The 24,740-nt window shown below is 42.9% G+C and overlaps 1 protein-coding gene across 15 annotated transcripts in view; it reads right to left on the bottom strand.

Annotated features, from left to right (window-relative positions):
* LRRC7 (leucine rich repeat containing 7) overlaps window positions 1–24,740 on the bottom strand; it is a 402,665-nt gene that overhangs the window by 303,470 nt on the left and 74,455 nt on the right. The gene's annotated exons all lie outside the window — the stretch shown is intronic.

A 24,740-nucleotide genomic window follows, 5' to 3' on the forward strand; every position in this document is an offset into this window, starting at 1 on the left:
AAAAAAAAAAGTAAATTTTAATTAGTTGTGTTTAAACAGGCCCCATGTGAGTATAACTAGGTCAGAATTTGTGCTGAAAAGAATACTGTGAAAGAAGTCCTAATAACAAATGTGTGATGCTGGGAAGCTTCCCGTCTGTTAGGTTATATGCACCATTGTTTCACTGAGGCTACTCAATCTAAACCAGCAAACTTGGGGGGAAGGGCAGGAAGGAGGGTTGGGAAGAAGATATTTTCGAAAAAAAATGGGAACACTGATGGCCAAATCTCAAGTCCAGTGCAAAATCGTTCAATTAACAATCCTTTTCTCACCCTTCTGTAAGGCCCACGATCTAGTGTGTTACCCTTGTCTCACCTATCCACTCCAAACTCCTGTGCCATGACAACTGAGAAAAGACAAGAGGGAATATTTAAAGTGCTCAGAATGTGTATAGAGGGAGTTGGAATAGTGGCAGGAACAGTACTGCCAACCTCCAGAATCCAAAAAAATCATAAGCCTGGCTTAAAATATTATGAGAAAGGGAGGGGGAGAAGAGAGAGGGGGTGTAAAAAAAGTTTTCAGTTTTGAGAAAAAGGTTTTCTTCTTGTTTTCGTTTTCTCCCATTGGAAAAATATTAAGAAAATTTCAAAAAATAAACTTTCCACAAAAATACATGGTTTCATAAAAAAACATTAAAAATTACTTCCTTCGAAAAAAGTTCTGAAAGAAAAAATTCAACCCTCTTTAGTTATCATTTTGGCAGCTTCTCTGGTTTGGTAACATGCAACTACCTGAATTTCTGGCCATGCAAATTCCACATGTGGACAGAGAATTCCAGGAATTCTGACTTCTAAGTTTTACAAATAGAGCTGGTTTTAAATTTTCCAATGTAACATTTTGTAAGAAAATGCCATTTCATAGAAATTAACTTTCCAAGTTGATTTTAATTAAATTTCATTTAGAAAAAAAAATAAACAAGGCATTTTGATAAGGTTGAAATGTTCTGTTTCAATCTTAGAGAGACAAGGTGGGTGAGGTAATATCTTTTATTGGGCACCCACCATATCTCTCTAATATCCTGGGACCAACACAGCTACAACTGTACTGCATACAACCGTTTCAGAAGGCAATGTTTTCATGTTTTGCTTTTGAAACAATTTTTCATTAAGAAATTTATTTGATATTACATTACAATAAAGAAAAAGTCAAAATCAAAATGAAGCCTTTCAAAATGGAGCATTCTGTCCGACCCAAAATGCATTATTTATGTACATTTTGTTTCACAGGAAATGAGAAATTGAGACTTTTTTTGGTTTTGGTCTGACTCAGTTGAAAACAAATGCTGAAATGTCAGTATCACCTGTGGAGCAGAAATTCCAGTTTCCACCAGCTCTAGTCTCAAGGCAATAAAGTAATTCCTGCTACAAACAAGAAGGGCCACTGTCTGTTTAGGCTTCAAAATATACCTGCCTTAGATACAAGTGAATTACATACAACGTCCTCAGAGAATGCTATACCTAATATGAACATTATTGATGCATTTAACCCACAACGCATTCAGGGAGGGGAGAGAGGTGCATGGGGATGAGAAGGGACTGCCCAGCTGTAGGAAACCCTAGAGACATTCAACACGTCAGCCACTGGAATACTCAAAGAGCTAAAAAATACAGAACCAGCCAGGCAAAAGTAAACCAGTAACTAAATCCAGGATGCTGTTCATTTATTCTTCAGGATTCTTTAAACTAACATTTGACAATAGAACAATACATATGTAGCCAGTTATAATCACCCACACTTCAAGTCAGATACACACCCTGAAAATAAAATACACCTCAAGCAAATAAAATAAAATAAGTATAAGGATTAGGGTTTTTTTGTTTGTTTGTTTGTTTTTGCTAGTATTTCAAGAATAAACTGGATAAGAAAAACAGCAACATTTAAAAGTCTTCTACAGATGCTGTCTCCTTTCTGGTACAGTACATTGTTGCTCACTAGTGAACCTCCAGGGAAAAATTACTCTTCAAAAGGCTTTTAAAGAATGTCTATACATATAGTAACATTATTTGAAAGCCTTTTGAAAAGCCAGTGTTGTTGCTCTCGGCTATCAATATTTAGGTGTTCTATGCCCCAGCCTGAATGACAAAATGGCAGCGTTTGATAATACTTTTATTAGCTTCCTTAAAAAAAAAAAAAGTTAGTTAAAAAGAATGTTGCAAATTCAAGCACTTAAAAGTTAAGAAATACCAAAGAAAGCTTTAATTCTACCCCCTTGCGTCTCTACATTATGCTACAGTTTTTAATTACATGATCACATCAGTGGGGCCTGGGAGCATCCTGAGTGCAGTTGGAATACTCAGAAAATTAATTCTATGGAGCATGTACAAATGGTGATTTTCCTGCTGCATATAACTCACGCAAATCTGAACAAAATTTCACTGGGATAGCAAAAGGTACTACTTTGATGTTATAACTAGATCCTTGACAAATTTCAACTTTACACAACACTCCTCCTCCCAGATCCTCTGAAGTGCTAGAATGGTTCAAAACTATGGTAGGAAATGTGTTTAAACACAAGTACAGTGATCTATTTTTCACCAGTTCCGTTCTCAGACACACTTGCAACAGATCTGCTCAAACTTAAAACAACAATTTGAGGCAGAGACGAAGCACTGAATAATTTCAGTGAAAGTTCACAACTAAAAATAGGTTAAAATGGAAAATATTAGACCCCCCTTAACTATAGGTGTCACTACTGCTTCTCCTATAAATTACCCTAAAATAGGTACTGGCAAGGAAATTCAGCAGTGTACCTGTAAAGTTTAGAATGCCAGCTCCAATTTGTGTGCTGCAGTAAAGTAGTTGTCTTTTGTTTACAACTTTAATTAAATTGTAATAAGGGAAAAGAGAGAAACATGAAATAAAAAAAAAGTGAGCATTGACAGATTTGGAGCAGTATCCATTGTAAGTACTGTGGTACAGTGTAACAAAATGTTAGTAGTATTTGAAGCATGTGTACCAGTAGTACCATGTGTGTTCATATAAACATATAAGACAAAGAATCCCCCCACCCTCAAAAAAAAAAGCTCAAATACAGTCCATAACAGCATCCACCAGTGTACTGGGAAGTAATCCCTCCCCCGCCCCCAATTCAGCATGTGCCTACCCAGGAGTACTGGAAGTTCCCTAGACGAGAGGGGGCCACCGTTGCCAGAACGATGGTCCTGCCCCCACTCTGCCCTTCCCCAAACCATTCCTTCCCCCCTGCTCACTTCTCTCTGACCCTGCTCACCCTTAAGGCAAGTAAAAACTGATGGAGCCATGGTCCCCTGGTACCCCCATTCCAGCACCCACGTGTCTAACGTTAAACACATGAGTAGTCCCACTGAGTTCTGTAATGCATGCTGAATCTGGACCTCTATTATTTTAGGAAGTTCCAAGCTTATGGAAAAATTAATTAAATTAACTGGCTTGGCAAAACATAACATGGAATATATTTCAAAAAAACAGTATCAGTGTTTCAATTAAATATTTTTATTCGGTTGGGAAGATTCAATACCTGGGAGGCGGTTAAGCACAGAAACGTAACTGTGGTTCTTTACACAATCATTTTCCTACCCCCCCACCCAAAAAAACTGGGCCTGATTCTTCTCCTGCAGGTTTAACTCCAGGATAAACTGCCTGACTCCAGTGCAAGTGACAGAAGAATCAGGGCCGACGCCTGATACCGGTGATTTTATTTGTAGGATGTCATAGGCCACAATCCAAGTGCTCCCACTGAAGTGAGTGGAAGTAAAAGCAGGCCCCGTGTTTGTATATTAACAATAGGAATCCAGAAACTAAATTTAATACATTCTTATAGCATTTCATAATCCATGAGACACTTCACTTCCAGTAAGTGCTAACAGCAGATGAGGATCAGTGGATCACATCATAATTGGAGCATATATATTGATATTCTTAGACTTGTAAATGTATATTCAGGTCATATTCTTTCAAAAATAAATAAATAATGTTAATGATTAAATAATTAAATAAATAATAATTGCACGACTCATTGTTTCCCTCCACATAATGTACTGATTATTATGATGCAGCCACTCACCTATATGTAAAATCCCTGGCTTCTTAAAAAATTTCCCTGTTTGTTAGGCTGTTTTAAGTTGCACACTATACAGATCAACTAGTCAGCTATTCTATGGAAGGCTCCATCTCTACTGATACATAAAAATATTACAGTTAACATTTTCAGAAAGAAGAATGACTCTTTGTAAAGGTTAATTTTATTCTTATTTAAAAATAAGTAATATGTCTCAATTCATTTTAGCAATATGGAAATAAAGTTTATAATCTTATTTAATATGTAGAACATAATTTGCTATAGGCAATAAAATGAACAATCAACACTCAAAATAGAAGATTCAACAGGAGACAGAAAATGGCATATAATGTAACAATATAATGGTTTTCAGTAAGGAGCACAAGCTGATACTGCTAGCCAGATGTTTCTAGCAAATGACTACAAACAAAAGGAAAGCTAGTCCCAAAGTGGATGAAGCAGTTTTTGGTTTAAAACTCAGTTTTTTGGGGGGAAATGAAAGAACTATAGAAAAGTAAGAATCTTAGACAATCAATAGAAAAAATAATATAACTGAAAACATGCCCTTTTCAGTTCCATAAATTTCAGACGATATTTTGTTACATATATCATTTAACCTCAGATTAAAATCTAAACAATCCTACTGCGTACACTAAATTGGGTAAAGAAAAATTGAATATTCCCTTAAAATCATCTGATTTCTTCTCCAAACCAAAAGCTAATGTATTTCAGCAGCACAAATTCTAACTAGAGCTCCCAAAGCCTGTGTATGTTGTGACGGGGCAAGGCCAGATGGCTATAGAAAAGTAGTGGGAGATAGATATATTAGCTCCAGGCTAAACAAATCCCTGGTACCAGGATAAGTGAAATGGCAGCTGCTCCAGGTCAATTAAGACACCTGGGGCCAATTAAGAACTTTCCAGAAGGCAGGGAGAATGCTAGGTTGATTGGGACATCTGAAGCCAATCAGGGGCTGGCTGAAACTAGTTAAAAGACTCTCAGCCAGTCAGGTGGGTGTGCATGTCAGGAGCTGTGGAAGGAAGTTGTGCTGTTGGAGAGGCTGAGTAGTACACACCATATCAGGCACAAGGAAGGAGGCCCTGAGGTAAGGGTGAAGTGGAGCTTAAGGAAGTGAGGGCTGCTGTGGGGGAAGTAGCCCAGGGAATTGTACATGTCATGTTTCTAAAAGGTCAGCTACCATAGCTGATACTATTAGGGTCCCTGGGCTGGAGCCCGGAGTAGAGGGTGGGCCCGGGCTCCCTGCCCCACACACAGACACCTTTGCCCCTTGATTAATCACTGAGACTGGGAGACAACAGAGACTGTGCAAGGAAGGATAACTTCTCCTCACCTACCTTGCTGGCTTATGATGAAAATGGCTCAGTACACTGTGACCCTTGTCTCTAGAGAAAGAAGGGTTACGTGGAGGGTCACAGTGAGCCTCTGAGGCTAGCGAAATCTGCCAGGAAACGTGAGACCCACGGAGGCAAGGACAGAGCTTTGTCACAATGTAGAAACTAACAAATCCATACATTAAAAGCGTAATTATTGTGAACACTAAAAACAAAAGAAAGATCAAATAGAAATGGTCAAAATTTTTCAAATGAAGAATATTTCTGGTCAGAAAAAGGCCTATTTTAAAAAAAATTCACAAAACATTTTGAAATCTATTATTTTCTAAAGCTTCAAAAACAAACAACTTTTTGAAAGGTTTGCAACTTTTTAAAACCAGCAATAAAGCCAAGTCTCTTATCATCATATTTATTCTATCTTCCAGAACAATTACAGTTGAAAAGAATGAATTTTTAAAAGCCAAAAAATCTCAAAAGATGACACTAGTCCATATGTTCAAAACCGAAGGGCAGCTTCAGAAGACAGGCAGAGAGGGGCATAAGTTGAGTGTAACTTTTCTTTAATGCAGGACGAATACTGGGAAGATTTTTTGATATGTTTACTTAGGAGGCGCAGCAGCTGATTTAGATGAATTGTGTAATGCTGATTTTTTCAGTCAGGGGCCTGTCTTGAAAAAACTTTACTTACTATGCTCATGGTCACTGGGATCCAACACCAGATCTACCATTCAGTATAGTATTTGCCACGTGCCTTCAGCTAAGGGAACACTTTCCAGATACACACTGCTCATACTTTAATTTCAAGGCACTCAGATACTGTGGCGAAATCGGTGGCAGCATAAGAACTTGAAAATCAAAAAACCAATAAAGAGACCCATGTTCACGGGTATATTTAAGCACTTATTAGTTCACAGTTTTGTTCCAGCAGACTCACACAAAGTAAGCTCCTCAGTTATTCTTCAACCAGAATGTATAACTGATATCTTCCTAACTGAGATCAAAGTTATGTAAAAAATGGTTACCTATCTTCTCATAACTGTTGCTCTTTGAGACGTGTTGCTCATGTCCATTCCAAGTAGGTATGTGTGTACCGAGTGCACAATCGTCGGAAGGTTTTTCCCCTAGAGGTACCTGTCGGGTCAGATGTGGAGCCCCCTAGAGTCGCACTTTCATTGAGGTGTATGTATATAGGTACCTGCAGCCTCTTCAGTTCCTTCTTGCTGGAGTATTCCAACAGAGGGGCAAGCGGGTAGTCTTGATATGGACATGAGCAACACACCTCAAAAAACAGTTACGAGAAGGGAAATAACCATTTTTACTTCGATTGCTTGCTCATGACGATTTCAAATAGGTGATTCCCAAACATCTCCTAGAACAGGGGTGGGCAGACTTTTTGGCCCGGCATTGAAAAACTGTATGGAGGGCCAGGTAGGGAAGGCTGTGCCTCCCTAAACAGCCTGGTCCCTGCCCCCTCCCACTTCCTGCCCCCTGACTGCCCCTCACTCAGAACCCCCAACCCATCCAACCCCCCCTGCTCCTTGTCCCTTGCCTGTCCCCTCCCAAGATCCCCGCCCCTAACCCGCCCTCCCAGGACCCTATCCAACCCCCTATCCCCTGACTGCCCTGATCCATATCCACCCCCCCGCCCCTAACTGCCCCCTGGGACCACAACCCCTATACAACCCCCTGCTCCCTGACTGCCCCAACCTCTATCCACACTCCCACCCCCTGACAGCTCCCCCACAGGACTCCCACACCTATCCAATGTCCCCTGCTCCCTGTCCCCTGGCTGCCCCCTGGAACCCCCTGCTCCTTATCCAAACTCCCCCCACCCCCTTACCTTGATGCTCAGAGCGGCAAGCGCTCGCAGCCCCACTGCCCAGCTGGACCCAGTCACTCCACCCGTGCTGCCCGGCAGGAGCGGCAGGCCAGAGTGCTGGCAGTGTAGCGCACTGAGGTTGCGGTGGAGGGGAGACAGCAGGGGAGGGACTGGGGGCTAGCCTCCCCAGCCAGGAGCTCAGATGTAGCCCACGGATGTAGTTCACCCACGTCTGTCCTAGAAGGAGGGGTCGGAGTTCAGTGGGTCACCAACTGCAGCACCGCTCTACCAAATGCTGCATCTAGTCTGTCCTGTGCGTAATGGCATAGTGTGATGTAAATGTATGAATCGACGCCCATGTGTCTGCCCTGCAGATGTCTTGGATGGGGACTTGTGCCAGGAATGCCGCTGAGGACACCTGTGCCCTTGTGAAGGGTGCCATCAGCACGGAGGCAGGTATCTCGCCTCATCTGCAGGCACCGCCCCCTGCAGCTCCCCTTGGCCGGGAATGGGGAACCGCAGCCAATGGGAGCTTTTGGGGAGGTACCCACAGGCAAGGGCAGTGCGCAGAGCCCTCTGCCCCTACCTCCCCCAGGGGCCATAGGGACGTGGTGCCGGCTGCTTCTGGGAGCGGCACAGGGCCAGGGCAGGCAGGGAGCCTGCCTTAGCCCTGTTGCCACCCCAGAGCTGCTCCAGGTAAGCGGCGCCAGGCCAGAGCCCGAACCCCGAACCCCTCCTGCACCCCACACTGCAACCTCCTGTCCTGAGCCCCCTGCTGCACCCCGCACCCCTCCTTCACCCCAAACCGCTGCCCCAGCCCTACATTCATGGCCCTGCATACTATTTCCCCACCCAGATGTGGCCCTCGGGCCAAAACATTTGCCCACCCCTGGTCTACCTAGTTCTTTGAAGAAGCAACCAACCATGAGGTTAGCCAACAGACCGGCTGGCTGAACTGGGATGGAAAGCCAACATGGCGGCCAGGTGTATCTTTACTGACAACACCAACAGGCCTTGCTGTTTCAGGTGTAGTAAGTAGATGGAGGGAACTGATGTCTGCAAAGGCTGAGTGTCATTTTGTAGTGACCAAATCAAGAATCTCTTCCACTTGCCAAATAAGTGGCTCTAGTGGATGGTTTCCTGCTGCCAAGGAGAACTTCCCTAAGAGAGTCTAAGCATGAGAGCTCCAAAGGGTTTAGCCACAGAGTTTCCATGCTGTGAGGTGGAGAGACTCCAGATTGGGATGCTGGAGGTGGCCATGGTCCTGAGTGATCAAGTCTGGGACCAGGGGCAGGGTTATAGGCATGTCCACCAACAGATCTAGAAGCGTGGTGAGCCAGTGTTGACATGGCCACGCTGGTGCTATCAAGATCATTGATGCTCTGTCTCTTCTGACCTTCAGCAGGAACTTGTGAACAAGCAGGAAGGGTGGGAATGCATACAGCAGGTGGTATACAGCAGAAAGGCATCTGCAAACAAGAACGGGCGGTGATTCAGAAAGGAACAGAACTGCTGACACTTCCTGTTGTGCCGTGTTGTAAACAAGTCTATCTGGGGAAATCCCCAACTTTGGAAGATGTTGATCACAACATCATTTTTACAGATCTCTTCTGATAAGTAGTACACTGATCACACTTACAGTTTTTCCATTTTGAAAGATTCTACTCGTTTGAAAATTATTCTCTGCATTAAAATTGAGAACATTGGTAGGGAAAAAATAATACTAGTTAAATCAACAGAAAAGTTAATATTACACCCATTGTATCTTAGTCAGATTTTTAGAAGCTGGCTTCCATTTTTACTCCACAAATTATGGGCAGAAGTCACTGTTGGTACAATTTTTAACCTACCGTTATTGACAGGCTCAATTTAGGACATCCAGAGAGCTAAGTCCTAACTGTGGGTCTAATCATAGATCTAGGCACCTAAATCAACTAAATTGTTGGCACAAATAATTACATCTACAATTATTTACCCCTGAAAACATGACAGCCGAGCTTAGGCCATCAGTGAGGAGTTCCCAGTTAGAAAAAATAGACATGGTAAATGGAGGAAATGACTGCAAATATTATCAAAAGTTTATTATCTTGTGACTCAGGATGACAAAGGGACCAGTCAGCTGGAACTAGTAAAAGAGATTCCATCATAAGAATTAAAACTTATGTATGGAGTAAACCATGGGAGTTATCCAAAGAGATTTTTATTAATATCATACTTCAGATAATGCACCAAATTCTGCTTTCAGTTATACTCATACAACATCAGTAATGGGCTTGAACAACAAACCAAATGTAAATTGTATGGGACTTCACAAGCTCTTCTACACCATTTTGAATCTGACACATTTGCCAAGTGATTGTCAAACACGATTGTTAAGCACGGGATGCATTCCAAGCTTCCACCGTAACTTCAGACCAGTCTTTGCCTTCAGTTGTGTTTGAGAATGGAACAAGATACACTACTTCACAATTTAGGAATTATGTTAATGTTTATTTAAGTTGACATATTAGCACTAGTCAGGTGTCCAGAAGTGTTTTGGCCTGGAGCACCAGAGCGGGGTAAGCCCCAGACCCCGCTCCCTGGCAGGAGCTCAAGGGCTGGATTAAAACGGCTGGAGGACCAGATGCGGCCTAGAGCCATAGTTTGTCCTCCCCTGCTCTACATTCTCAAAAGCTCATGAAAATAAATGTATAGGACAATTACCTTATACAAATACAGACCCCTGCCCCAGCCAGCTAGTGTTCCCCTGGAATTGGGAAAGATCCTTATGGATTATTATGTTTTCCATTCTACAGAGAGAGCATACAGAAAAGAATAATCACCTTTAATGTTGAAGTACCCTAAATGACTGGAACATATGTATTGCAACTATCAAATGTGTTAATGTTCCATATTAGTTCCCTGTTTTTTGCCTCAGCAAATGCCTGAGATGTGGGGAGCATCTTGTCAAGAAACTTGAACACTCTTCAAAGAACTATTGCATAGAAAAAGTTGTACATAGCAAACTCAAACTTACCTAAATATTGAGGAAGGGAAGAAAGGATGCCACACACCAGTCATCTCTGATCATTATCACTTATGTTGGGGACTTTGGCTACCCCTTTTCTCTCCTTTTTTCTGTTGTGCTAGGAACTGGGAAAGAGTCTTAAATGAGGCCAATACTAGGAATTGGTGACTCTGCTGTAATTGTTTTGCATTCTTCCATTTTGCAAGTGGTGTTTCAATGACAATACTTCAGTAGCCTGCGTAATCAGTTACATGTCCAACCAATGAAGAGCAACAGTTAACATGCTTCCCACCTTCCACGTTTTCCATTTGAAGCTCAACAGTGAAATGTTATCAGTGTATGGTTGTGGCTCTTACTGAAATGAAATTGAGCTGCTCACCTGCTTCACCCCAATAATTCATTTTCAAAAGCTGTATACTTCCAAAGGGAATACATTTTTTTTTCACCATACGGATGCTCATATTGATAAAAACAACGTGTCACTAGAAGATTAACAGTGATGCATTGGTTACATATGTCAAATGGTGTCTGCTGTCAAGCCCTCTCATGGAGTGTTAATGATCCTTTATGGAACCATTTATGTGGAGACTAATGGAGTTATCTATATTATTTTTATGAATATTGTAAGTGCCTCAGTATACCTGCTCAATTTTGTACTGCTACCTACCTGGACTTAAAGGGTTAAATCAGAGTTGAGCTGTGGTCTGACCATATGTGGGAATTAAAGACAATGACTTTAGCAAAGCACAATCACCATTTTCCAAACAATACATGTGTGAATTCCTTTTAAGCTTCATTTCCTATCAAAGTTTGGCTGCCAACCTCAGGCTGTCAAATATTGTCAGATATTCTAGCAAGAAGACCCTCATGTAGGTGGCAGCCTACCTTTTTGATTGCATCATGCTGCAATCTGTTAGCAATCCTATTTAAATGTCTTGATCATTTACTTTATTACATGCTAATGCTGGGGAAAAGGTGAACTAATTGAAAGTTTTCAGTGGTAGCCGTGTTAGTCTGTATCAGCACACAAAAAAAGGAGTCCTTGTGGCACCTTGGAGACTAACAAATTTATTTGGGCATAAGCTTTCATGGGCTAGAACCCACTTCACCAGATGTATGAAGTACAAGATACAGGAGCAGGTATAAATACATGAAACAATGTGGGTTGCTTTACCAAGTGTTAGGTCAGTCTAACGCAGAGGGGGGGAAACTATGGCCAATGGGCCAGACAGTCCTGCCCGGCCCCTGAGCTCCCGGCCAGGGAGACTAGCCCCTGGCTCCTCCTCTGCTGTCTTCCCTCCCAGGCAGCTTCAGTGTGCTGCGTCGCCAGTGCTCTGGCCTGCCGCTCCTGTCGGGCAGCGAGGCAGCGTTGCTGGCTCCGGCCAGGTGACGGGGCTGAGAGCTCCTGCCGCTCTGAGCGGCATGGTAAGGGGGCGGGGAGTGGGGGGGTTGGATAAGGGGCAGGAGTCCTGGGGACAGTCGGGGGACAGGGAGCAGGGGGTGGTTGGATAGGTGTGGGAGTCCTGGGAGGGTGGCGGCGTGGATAGGGGTCAGGGCAGTCAGGGGACAGGGAGGGTTGGATGGGGGTGGGGTCCCTGGGAGTGGTTAGGGGCGGGGGTGTGGATAGGCATCGGGGCAGTCACTGGACAGGGAGCAGGTGAGGTTGGATGGGGGTAGGGTCCCGGGGGGCGGTTAGGGGTGGAAGGGTGGATAGGGGGTGGGGCAGTCAGGGGACAGGGAGCAGGGGGCAGTTGGATGGGGCGGAGGTTCTGGGGGGGGCGGTCAGGGGACTGGAACAGGGCGGGTTGGATAGACACTGGAGTCCTGGGGAGCCTGTCAGGGGGCAGGGGTGTGTCGTGGCAGTCAGGGGACAGGGAGCGGGGGAAGTTGGATAGGGGGTGGGGTCCAGGGGGGGCGGTTAGGGGTTGGGGTCCCAGGAGAGGGCAGTCAGGGGACAAGGAGCAGGGGGGGTTGGATGGGTCAGGAGTTCTGAGGGAGGCAGGACGTGGAAGGGGGCGGATAGGGGGTGGGGCCAGGCTGTTTGGGGAGGCATAGTCTTCCCTACTCAGCCCTCCATACAGTTTCGCAACTCAATGTGGCCCTCAGGCCAAAAAGTTTTGCATACCCCTGGTCTAACAAGATAAATCAATAAACACCCTGACAGCAGGATTATCTGCACATCTACCAATGTGATATATGCCATCATGTGCCAGAAATGCCCCTCTGCCATGTACATTGGCCAAACCGGACAGTCTCTATGCATAAGAATAAATGGACACAAATCTGACATCAGGAATCATAACATTCAAAAACCAGTAAGATAACACTTCAATCTCTCTGGTCACTCTAAAACCTCAAAGTGGCAATTCTTCAACAACAAAACTTCGAAAATGAACTGAAATCCTGAAACTGCAGAACTGGAATTAATTTGCAAACTAGACACCATCAAACTAGGCCTGAATAAAGACTGGGAGTGGTTGGGTCATTACAAAACTTCAATTTAATTTCCCCAATACTAATTTCTCCCTACTGTTACTCATACCTTCTTGTCAACTGTCTGAAATGGGCCACTCTCTTACCATTTCAAAAGTTATTTCTCCTCCCTTGGTATCCTGCTGTTAATTGATTTATCTCATTAGACTGACCTAACACTTGGTAAAGCAACCCACATACTTTCATGTATTTATACCTGCTACTGTATCATTTACTTCATACATCTGATGAAGTAGGTTCTAGCCCATGAAAGCTTATGCTCAAATAAATTTGTTAGTCTCTAAGGTGCCACAAGGACTTCTCTTTTTTTTTTTATTTGAAAGTTGAGCATTTTGATTGGGTGCAATCTTCTAGTACAGATGTGTGTGTGTGTGTGTGTGTATGTATTTGTATACCAGGACACCAGCATACATGGTGGTTTACAAAGCACATTAAAACGAGTTTAAAGATGCAGTCCTTGCCTTGAAGAACTCACAAACTAAAATGACTAGACAAGCAGAAATTTGTCTTATTATTCTAATAAATTAGTGCTTTAAATATTTGACCATTTTTGACATTACCTGAAAATATATGATCAACATTTAATGGGTCAAATTACTTATTTTTTGACCAGTAGAACAGCCAACCCTATGCCTGGCCATTGTCATCAAGCAACCTCCCTCTTCAGATTACAAACAGCTCAGGTTTAACCTGTCCAGATGGGACTTCAAGCAGGTGGCAATTGTCAAATAATGCTCAGTATCATTGACACTACTGGGAATGTGGACACTTGTATAACAGCAGCTGCTGCCATGTTTTGACCCCCAAGCTGACCATCGTTATACCAACTCTACTGTATGACAGTGAAACACGGGCACTGAGGAAGGCTGACGAGCAGTGCATTGATGTTTTTGATTCTTGTTGTATTCATCATCAGCTCCATACTGAGCGGAAGGACAAGATCAGAAAGGAGGATATTCCTGCACAAACCCAGCAATCACATCTATCAGCACTGATTCAGTTTCAGTGGCTTCTTTTGGTACAAACATATAATTAGAATGGAAGACCAATGAATTAGGAAGCGTGTTTACCAAGGAATGCTGCTATGTGGCCAGTGAATCACAGTCGCCAAAAGCTTCAGTGATGCCAGTGATAGACATAACTCAAATAGACAGAAAGACAACATTAAGGACCTAGCTAGAAATCAATCCGGATGGCACTTGATCTGCATGGAGGCTACGTCCCTTTAGGATTTGCCATGATGATGAAGAATTTAGAGCAAAAATTCAAACATGCAAGTAGACACATTAAGTCAGTCTCACATTTAAAAATCACACTACTGGATATTTGTGCTGGAAGCCAACTAAGACAAAATTATTAGATTTTGACTCCAATATTCTGCTCTATGTGCAAAGAACTTTCATTCACATCACTAAGGGTCAAATCCAGCCCCCTGGACATGTGTGGGGGAGACCTAGGGGTGAGCACCCCTTCCATGGATTCCAAGACTACAAGAACTACTGCCTCTGGACAATCCCCCAATGAGAGCTGAGGTTTACATATGACTTATTTAATTAAAAATTAATCAAAATTTACTTGTAATTAGATGCACACCACTCATCAGCAGATATCAGTCACTAAACCAAACCATCATATACAAATGTTCTGAATAAAACTGTCATTCAGTCTGACGGGCTACTTTTTTATTTTACAAGTCATAATTACAGTAAAATAAGAAACTGCAATCTACCCATGAGAAAAGTTGCACAAAACTAGATCTTCCTTTAGCATTCTTTTTCACTTCAATATACAACCATATAACCACGCAATATTTAATCAACTGAAAGAAGGAGCACACACTTGAAATCCAAGTTGGGTAATTTTGAGCCTGAGACTACTTTCCTGTCACATCAAACCCTCTCACTGTTACCAACAGAAGTTTTATATGATCAAGGAATGTGCAGAATCAGGTTACCTAGGTTACATTTTAATCAATTCCAAAAACTGAACCAGAGGAAGATAATGATCCAGTAACTACACAAAAGCTTGTGCCTTGACATCAGCCCAGCTAGCTAGAAAACTGCTGAGTCAGCAATGTTAGCAGGGTATGTCTACAGTGCAACTGTAAGCCCAGAATTAGTAGAACTTGAGTTAGCAGACCCTCCATTTGTTAGCCTATGGCTTGAGCACATCTACATTCATTTGTAATCCCAAGTCAGGAACTGTTGACCCGTGGGTCCCAACCTGGTGGGCCAGCATCTATGCTGCATTATGTGGCCTGAGTTCAGGGTACTAGCATCCTTCCGAAATGTGGCCACTCTAGCCCTTTGTTCATGGTGGAATGTGGGAATACTTGACTGTCCACCAAACATACACTGTCCAAAGGACAAAGGAAGTCAGCCCATGGGATTGTGGGATACTTTTGGTGGACTCCCAGAGCATGGGATCCAGATGAGTCCAGTGGGACTGCATCTACACTGAAAAGCAGTAGGGCTTAAATCCTGGGTCCTGGCTTGACTCAGGCTTGGACCCTCCACTCTGTGGGTTTCTGGGACCTAGGGTCTGATTCCTGGGTTAGCACGATTTGTGTGTAGGCAGAAGGGAGTTTAGGCTTGAGGAGCCTGACTTCAAAACCTGGGTTTACACTGCAGTGTAGACATACCCACAGAGACATCAGCTCTGGAAGAGAGTGGTGGTGAACCAGAGAACCCACACAGACCCGTAACCTCAGCAAAGCTTGCAGTGTCGCTGACCAGGAGTTTTTAAAAATCAGGAGATCTCCCCATCCCAAAAATAAAATAAAGGGGGGGAAACATCGAGATTAAAAATAGAATCATAGAATCATAGAATCATAGAATATAAGGGTTGGAAGGGACCCCAGAAGGTCATCTAGTCCAACCCCCTGCTCGAAGCAGGACCAATTCCCAGTTAAATCATCCCAGCCAGGGCTTTGTCAAGCCTGACCTTAAAAACCTCTAAGGAAGGAGATTCTACCACCTCCCTAGGTAACGAATTCCAGTGTTTCACCACCCTCTTAGTGAAAAAGTTTTTCCTAATATCCAATCTAAACCTCCCCCACTGCAGCTTGAGACCATTACTCCTCGTTCTGTCATCTGATACCATTGAGAACAGTCTAGAGCCATCCTCTTTGGAACCCCCTTTCAGGTAGTTGAAAGCAGCTATCAAATCCCCCCTCATTCTTCTCTTCTGCAGGCTAAACAATCCCAGCTCCCTCAGCCTCTCCTCATAACTCATGTGTTCCAGACCCCTAATCATTTTTGTTGCCCTTCGCTGGACTCTCTCCAATTTATCCACATCCTTCTTGAAGTGTGGGGTCCAAAACTGGACACAGTACTCCAGATGAGGCCTCACCAATGTCGAATAGAGGGGAACGATCACGTCCCTCGATCTGCTCGCTATGCCCCTACTTATACATCCCAAAATGCCATTGGCCTTCTTGGCAACAAGGGCACACTGCTGACTCATATCCAGCTTCTCGTCCACTGTCACCCCTAGGTCCTTTTCCGCAGAACTGCTGCCTAGCCATTCGGTCCCTAGTCTGTAGCTGTGCATTGGGTTCTTCCGTCCTAAGTGCAGGACCCTGCACTTATCCTTATTGAACCTCATCAGATTTCTTTTGGCCCAATCCTCCAATTTGTCTAGGTCCTTCTGTATCCTATCCCTCCCCTCCAGCGTATCTACCACTCCTCCCAGTTTAGTATCATCCGCAAATTTGCTGAGAGTGCAATCCACACCATCCTCCAGATCATTTATGAAGATATTGAACAAAACCGGCCCCAGGACCGACCCTTGGGGCACTCCACTTGATACCGGCTGCCAACTAGACATGGAGCCATTGATAACTACCCGTTGAGCCCGACAATCTAGCCAGCTTTCTACCCACCTTGTAGTGCATTCATCCAGCCCATACTTCCTTAACTTGCTGACAAGAATACTGTGGGAGACCGTGTCAAAAGCTTTGCTAAAGTCAAGAAACAATACATCCACTGCTTTCCCTTCATCCACAGAACCAGTAATCTCATCATAGAAGGCGATTAGATTAGTCAGGCATGACCTTCCCTTGGTGAAACCATAATCCCAAAGTAATAGATTGTGTGTTGTTTTTATTTGACTTCCAGTGTGAGTATTTAGGGGTCTCCTTTTCAAACCTGTCTGAAACCATGAGGACTAGGAATTTACTCAGAAAACGAAAGTGGAAATTCTTACATAACCTCATGACTCCAGCAGCTGGGGCTTTAACTAAACACTGTATGATGCAAAACTCCAGTTCGTGACAGCAGACTTATACCTTAACACCAGCCTAGCAAGATGTAAGTACTGAGCCAAGAACTTCAATACCAAGTCTTAGTACTACCAGAACAAGTCAGCGATATGTAGTGTATAACCTTGCAATAATCTGTGACTTGACATCAGCACAGCAACCTAGTTATTGAGCAAGTGTTAAATTCAAGGGGAGAGTGAAGGGTTAATGTTTAGCTATTCCACCTGGAAGCAGGCGGGGCACACCCTGACTGTTTCCTAGAAGCAATGCACACATTGCTCTATCCAAGGACAAGGGCTAGACATGAACCATGAGAACTTGATTGTTTGGACAGCAATTGTGGGAGGCTTTCTTAGCCGGGGCTCAAGGCCTGAGAACCAGGATTGTAGTAGATATAGATGCAACTAAGTATATTAATCAACGTCATACATTCCTTTGTGTATCTTTTTGTGGTAGCAGTGTGTAATGCTTAGGGGGGAGAAATATAATAAAAGGAGAAGGTGGAAGGCGGGGGGGCAGAATGTCCATCTCAGCTGACCAGCCTGCTTGCTTGCAAAAAGCTGGGTTCTGTCTCATCATTAAACCGCCACAGGAGAGCATGTGACAGTGCACTTAAACTCTGAGAGAGACAGTGCGCATTCCTCAGCCTCCCTCTCTCCTAGGGCTGAGGCAATACAGCTTACCCACTTCCTGCCTCTTCATTGGCTGATGTGAGAGCAGCAGGGGTTATGCCCTTGTTGGGGAGTTTATGGAGCTCCAAGATTTATCACTAGTAGGTGGAGCAGCACCCATACCTGATGAGAGCAGAACAATTGTCCAAGCTGGGAGTCTCCTACCAGCCTTCTTTCTTCAACAGGAAGATCTGCCTCCTATGCTTGTTCCCTCAGAGGGACAGAGACGGTAGGAGGCACCATCTGCCACCTCCACTCTTCCTTCTCTCCAAGAGGAAAGGCAGACCCAGTCACCTGAACTGGTGAGCTCTCTTCCTACTTAGACACTGAAAACACTGCTGATGTAATCCCCTGGTACCCAAGCGGTATCCCAGGGAATGGGAAAACAGTTTGTTCTAATGAAAGAAGCCAGGCAGGAGGTGTTCTGGTCTGTAAGTCACCAGGATCCAGCAGTTGGAGAAAAAAAGATTGTACTTTTTAAAGATATGATACATAGAAGATTGTATCCCAGACATATCCCTGACAAATATCTTTAGGAATATTTAAAGTTTGGTGTTATTTGGATGTAATAAGAAACAACTGAGGCTCTATTCCATCAGCAAAAACAGTTGTTGATTCATAGTATTTTATTGTACATTATTAAACAGTAATTATCTTTGATTAAACAAGTATGAAAATTAATTTGGATGATTACCCTTTATTTATCTTAGATAAGAAAAATGAAATACCCATCTTGAAAGGGTTATTTTTTAAACTCTTTTATACCTATAAACAAGGTGTCTAATCCCGTAAACAAACAGATATGCCATTGAAATGAAAAGGAGTTCTGATCACAAAGCCTTACAGAATCAGGGTTTTTGTTAACTGCAGCAAAAATAAGTATTCTTAATTGAGGAGGCAGACACCCAAGTGTGCATAATGAAGGTTAATGAGACTAACTTGACATTACCTAAACTCTGATTTTATTGTAAAAGCATCAAAGATCTAGACTCATGTGGAATAGCAAAAGGCTGAATTCTGCTCTAGAATTTAATAATAATAATAATCACTGAATCTGTAATTTACTATAAATCTGTACAGCACCTAGCACAATGGGGCCCAACCTGGCTGGCCTCAAGGCAGTACCACAAATATTAAATCATTATCACCACCACCACTAACGCTTGAACGTACTACATCTTTTTGGTACTCAAAGATAAATGTATTCAATGCCACTGATATACATAGTGCTTTACAAAACATGTCAGCTTTTCTTTCTTTTTCTTTTTCTTTAAATATGGCCCCCCCTGACTAACATGGGATTGTGCACACACATCTGAGGGGAGAACTGGGTCCTATATCCTTTCTTAGGCAAGCGCTAGTGTGCACCAGCAATCTTATTCATTCAATATATATTTGACATAAACTTGCCTGTCTGCAGATTTATCGACAGCGGGCAAATTTTATAAAAGGGGAATTAATACTCTACAGCTTTATACAAATGACACAACTTTTGAATTTTCCCTGAAATGTGTGATCTCTACCCCCACTATGCCCTCGATCTATAAGCAATTTGATCACTGAATAAAATAGGAGGTCTTTTCAGTTCTAATATCAAGCTATTTCTGCCACAACGTGGGGTGAAGGAAGCTGAGTTGAAGTTAACTCCTTCTTACCCTATGTAGTGCCACTGCATGCTGTCACATACCACTAAAAGACATGCTGGGTAACAATCTCTATTTCTCCTTTGTTTTTATTAGGCCCAACTGTTAAAAGTGTTCAAGTCACAGTCTCATTGTGTAGAGAGTTGTCACTTTGGATGGGCTATCACCAGCAGGAGAGTGAATTTGTGTGGGGGGGTGGAGGGTGAGAAAACCTGGATTTGTGCTGGAAATGGCCCAACTTGATGATCACTTTAGATAAGCTATTACCAGCAGGACAGTGGGGTGGGAGGAGGTATTGTTTCATGTTCTCTGTGTGTATATAAAGTCTGCTGCAGTTTCCACGGTATGCATCCGATGAAGTGAGCTGTAGCTCACGAAAAGTCAGGCTCAAATAAATTGGTTAGTCTCTAAGGTGCCACAAGTACTCCTTTTATTTTTGCGAATACAGACTAACACGGCTGTTACTCTGAAACAAGTCACAGACAATCCATTGTGTTTGTAGAAAGCTAATTTTGCTCCTAGAATTTAACTTGACATGTTTGCAACACATTTAAACTGTATCCATCTTAAAATGCTATTGATAGAATGGCACGCACCTATGTGTACTGAACTCAGTACAAACAGAGGAGGCAGTAACTTTTATAGACACCATCACTTCCCACTTGCCATGGTAATGCTGTCATATGTTATTATTATAGGCTTTCTACAGGAACTTGCAAAAATACTGCAACTCTGCCATGACAGGAGCCTTTTCAAACTTCATCAATAAACATTTGAGCCAGATTCTTCCTGCCTCTTACTCACCTCCCTCCCACAGTGCACTTGTGGAAAAAGCTTCTTACCTTGCATGCCCATGGTAAAGGCCAGGCAGCATTCCAATCCCTGAGCCCAAGTATGAACTGATCCCTTCCAGCTTCATGTACGGGCAACTGATGCCCCAGATGGGGCCTGTGCCTCCACACAACTCCAGCCTGCAGCACTGGCTGGCCATTCAGGATATGTTACACCCCTTGAAGGGGAGCACTAGGGCAGAATGCCTTGTGGTGCCCTCTCAAGGAACTACACACAGTCTTTTCCTACTGGTTATGTGCCATTTTCACACAGTCTGGCCCTGGGTACCTTGCTATAGCAACTAAAATGTGGTAAGTGATGAGTCATGAAAAAGCATAAAGTATAAATTTAGACCATGAGGAGAAACTCCTTCCTGGCTTTGTATAACCAATTCTCATGGACACAGATCTCATTGCAGTGATCCATGCCTTTGTTCAGGCTACACAACTATTATATATTCCTTAGCCCGCTTTTCTGAAATTGATCTGTAGTCTGTAACAGCTGCAGAACTGCTAATTTGCTCTTTAGGATAAGCATGCAGCATGTGCCTGCACAGTCGTCACTAGTTTCCATTACGCTAAAAGATAACAGTTGGTCTGTTTAACTAGTAACTAAGCAAGCACTTAAAAGGAAAATATAATACCAAATACAAGCACAAGCTTTGAAAGTACACAAAGACGAGTATATCGTAATAGCATTTGCACTCAAAGATTATATCCTCCATATGTGATATGCCCAACATTTCAAATGGTGCAACATGTCTAAAAGTTAAGTGATATCTTTTTAAAAAATCCTTTTAGAATATATTACACTCATTACAAAGATGAATTGACAAAATAATCCTACTCCTGTACTATCAGAAATGAAGGCTACATTGAGAAGTTCAGGGAACTGATGGGCAGGATCCCCTGGGAGGCTAATATGAGGGGGAAAGGAGTCCAGGAGAGCTGGCTGTATTTTAAAGAAGCCTTATTGAGGGTGCAGGAACATCCTGATGTGCAGAAAGAATAGCAAATATGGCAGGCGACCAGCTTGGCTTAACTGAGAAATCTTCTGTGAGCTTAAACACAAAAAGCTTACAAGAGGTGGAAACTTGGACAAATGACTAGGGAGGAGTATAAAAATATTGCTTGAGCATGCAGGGGTGTAATCAGGAAGGCGAAAACACAACTGCAGTTGCAGCTAGCAAGGGATGTGAAGGGTAACAAGAAGGGGTTCTACAGGTATGTTAGCAATTAGAAGATGGTCGGGGAAAGTGTGGGACCCTTACTGAATGGGGGAAACAACCTAGTGACAGATGATGTGGAAAAAGCTGAAGTACTCAATGCTCTTTTTGCCTTGGTCTTCACAGACAAGGTCAGCTCCCAGACTGTTGCACTGGGCAGAACAGTATGGGGAGAAGGTGAGCAGCCCTCAGTGGTGAAAGAACAGGTTAAGGACTATTTAGAAAAGCTGGACATACACAAGTCCATGGGTCTGGATCTAATGCATCCGAGCCTGCTGAGGGAGTTGGCTGATGAGATTTCAGAGCCACTGGCCATTATCTTTGAAAACTCGTGGCAATCGGGGGAGGTCCCAGACGACTGGAAAAAGGCAAATATAGTGCCCATCTTTAAAAAAGGGAAGAAAGAGAATCCAAGGAAAAATCATGGAGCAGGTCCTCAAGGAATCCATTCTGAAGCACTTGGAGGAGAGGAGGGTGATCAGGAACAGTCAACATAGATTCACCGAGGGCAAATCATGCCTGACCAACCTGATTGCCTTCTTTGATGAGATAACTGGCTCTGTTGATATGGGGAAAATGGTGGACATGATATAGCTTGATTTTAGCAAAGCTTTTGATATCGTCTCCCACAGTATTCTTGCCAGCAAGTTAAAAAAGTATGGATTGGATGAACAGACTATAGGGTGGTTATAAAGCTGGCTAGATCATCGGGCTCAATGGGAAGCGATCAACAGCTCGATGTCTACTTGGGAGCCTGTATCAAGAGAAGTGCCCCCAGGGTCGGTCCTGGGGCTGGTTTTGTTCAACATCTTCATTGATGGGATGGATTTTACTCTCAGCAAGTTTGTGGATGACACTAAGCTGGCGGGAGAGGTAGATACATTTAAGGGTAGGGATATTGTCCAGAGTGACCTAAACAAATTGGAGGATTGGGCCAAAAGAAATCTGATGAGGTTCAACAAGTGCAGAGTCCTGCACTTAGGACAGAAGAATCCCATGCACTGCTACAGACTGGAGACTGACTGGCTAAGTGGCAGTTCTGCAGAAAAGGACCTGGGGATTACAGTGCATGAGAAGCTAGATACGATTCAACAATGTGCCCTTGTTTCCAAAAAGGCTAACAGCATATTGGGCTGTATTAATAGGAGGACTGCCAGCAGATCGAGGGAAGTGATTATTCTGCTCTATTCAGCACTGGTGAGGCCACATCTGGAGTACTGAATCCAGTTTTGGGCCCCACACTACAGAAAGGATATGGACAAATTGGAGAGTCCAGCGGAGGGCAACGAAAACGATTAGGGGGCTGGGGCACATGACTTATGAGGAGAGGCTGAGGGAACTGGGCTTATTTAGTCTGCAGAAGGGAAGAGTGAGGGGGAATTTGATAGCAGCCTTCAACTACCTGGAAGGTAGGCTCCAAAGAGGATGGAGCTAGGCTCTTCTCAGTGGCGGCAGATGACAGAACAAGGAGCAATGGTCTCAAGATGCAGTGGGGGAGGTCTAGGTTGGATATTAGGAAAAACTATTTCACTAGGAGGGTGGTGAAGTACTGGAATGGGTTACCTAGGGAGGTGGTGGAATCTCCATCCTTAGAGATTTTAAAGGCCTGGCTTGACAAAGACCTGGTTGGTATGATTTAATTGGTGTTGGTCTGCTTTGAGCAGGGGGTTGCACTAGATGACCTCCTGAGGTCTCTTCCAACCCTAATCTTCTATGATTCTATGATATTAAAGCTAAACATTTGGGAAAACACAATATTTTTATTACTGTTGCCAAGGTGCTTGGTTTGTCATTATTCCATGATCCCAATAATATAAAATAACTTTATTTTGATATAAAATATTAGTTTTTTTCTGGGTCTACTATCATCTCCATTTACCTTCTGTACTACTACTGACAGTAATGAGAATTACATGAGTATTTTATACAAAGAAAATAATAGACCTTTTAGTTAGTTTACTCAATACATTTTAGCCCCTGGTAATACCAGGGGATAATTTTACCATTATCACAGTAAAAAGGAATTCTGAACTTTACAAAAATGTGGATAAAGAAAAGATCGAGCCATAGGAGGCAGAATTTTTCCATACGAAAGTCAAAGAAAAACATTCTAGTTTTATGGCAGATCGTCAGCCAGTGTAAGTCAGGGTAGCTCCACTGATTTTGATAGCACTACACTGATTTACATCATCCGAGGATTTGGCCATTTCTCTCAAGTTTCATCACTGCACTCTCAGCTTTCAAGCTTCACAACAGATTTTTGGTGTGCCACGTTCATTCAAGTCATAAGGAGTAAGGCAGTTGTAGCTGTTTGGCAAGGTATCGCACGTAAACTAACAGAACATTATTGAAATATAGGAAGGTTTTTTGTATTTTTAAATAGAAAAATTATGCCCAAGTCCTCCCTCCTTATATCATTATACATTTTATAGAGAGTACACTTATAACGTCTGCAGATGATACCAAGCTGAGACGGGTTGCAAGTACTTTGGAGGATAGGATTAAAATTCAAAATGATCTACACAAACTGGAGAAATGGTCTGAAGAAAAAAGGATAAAATTCTATAAGGACAAATGCAAAGTACTTCACTTAGGAAGGAACAATAAGCTGCACACATACAAAATGGAAAATGACTACCTAGGAGGGAGTACTGCAGAAAGGGATATGGGCGGGTGGGAAGGGTCACAGTGGATCACAAGCTAAAGATGAGTCAAGAGTGTAACACAGTTGCACGCAAAAAAAAAAAAAAAAAAAAGCAAGCAAGCACCATTCTGGGATGCATTAGCAGGAGTGTTGTAAGCAAGATAAGAAGTAATTCTTCCCCTCTACTTCATGCTGATTAGGCCTCAATTGGAATATTGTGTCCAGTTCTAGGCGCCACATTTCAGGAAAGATGTGGATAAATTGGAGAAAGTCCAGAGAAAAGCAACAAAAATTATTCAAGGTCAAGAAAACATGAGCGAAGATTGAAAAAAACTGGGTTTGTTTTCTCTGGAGAAGACAGAGAGGACATGATAATAGTTTTCAAGTACATAATAGGTTGTTTCAAAGAGGAGGGAGAAAATTTGTTCTCTTTAACTGCTGAGGATAGAACAAGCAGCAATGGGCTTAAATTGCAGCAAGGGTGATTTAGGTTGGATATTAAAGCGTACTAACCGTCACGGTGGTTAAGCATTGGAATAAACTGCCTAAGGAGGTTGTGGAATCTCTGTCACTGGAGATTTTTAAGAGCAGGTTAGACAAACACCTGTTAGGGATGGTCTAGATAATACTTATTCCTGCAGGATTGTGGGGGACTGCACTGGATGACCTTTCGTGGTCCCTTCCAGTCCTACAATTCTAATTTAGCTATTCATAGATTC

This window comes from Caretta caretta, chromosome 8, assembly GCF_965140235.1.
Source record: "Caretta caretta isolate rCarCar2 chromosome 8, rCarCar1.hap1, whole genome shotgun sequence".
Classification (NCBI taxonomy): Eukaryota; Metazoa; Chordata; order Testudines; family Cheloniidae; genus Caretta; species Caretta caretta.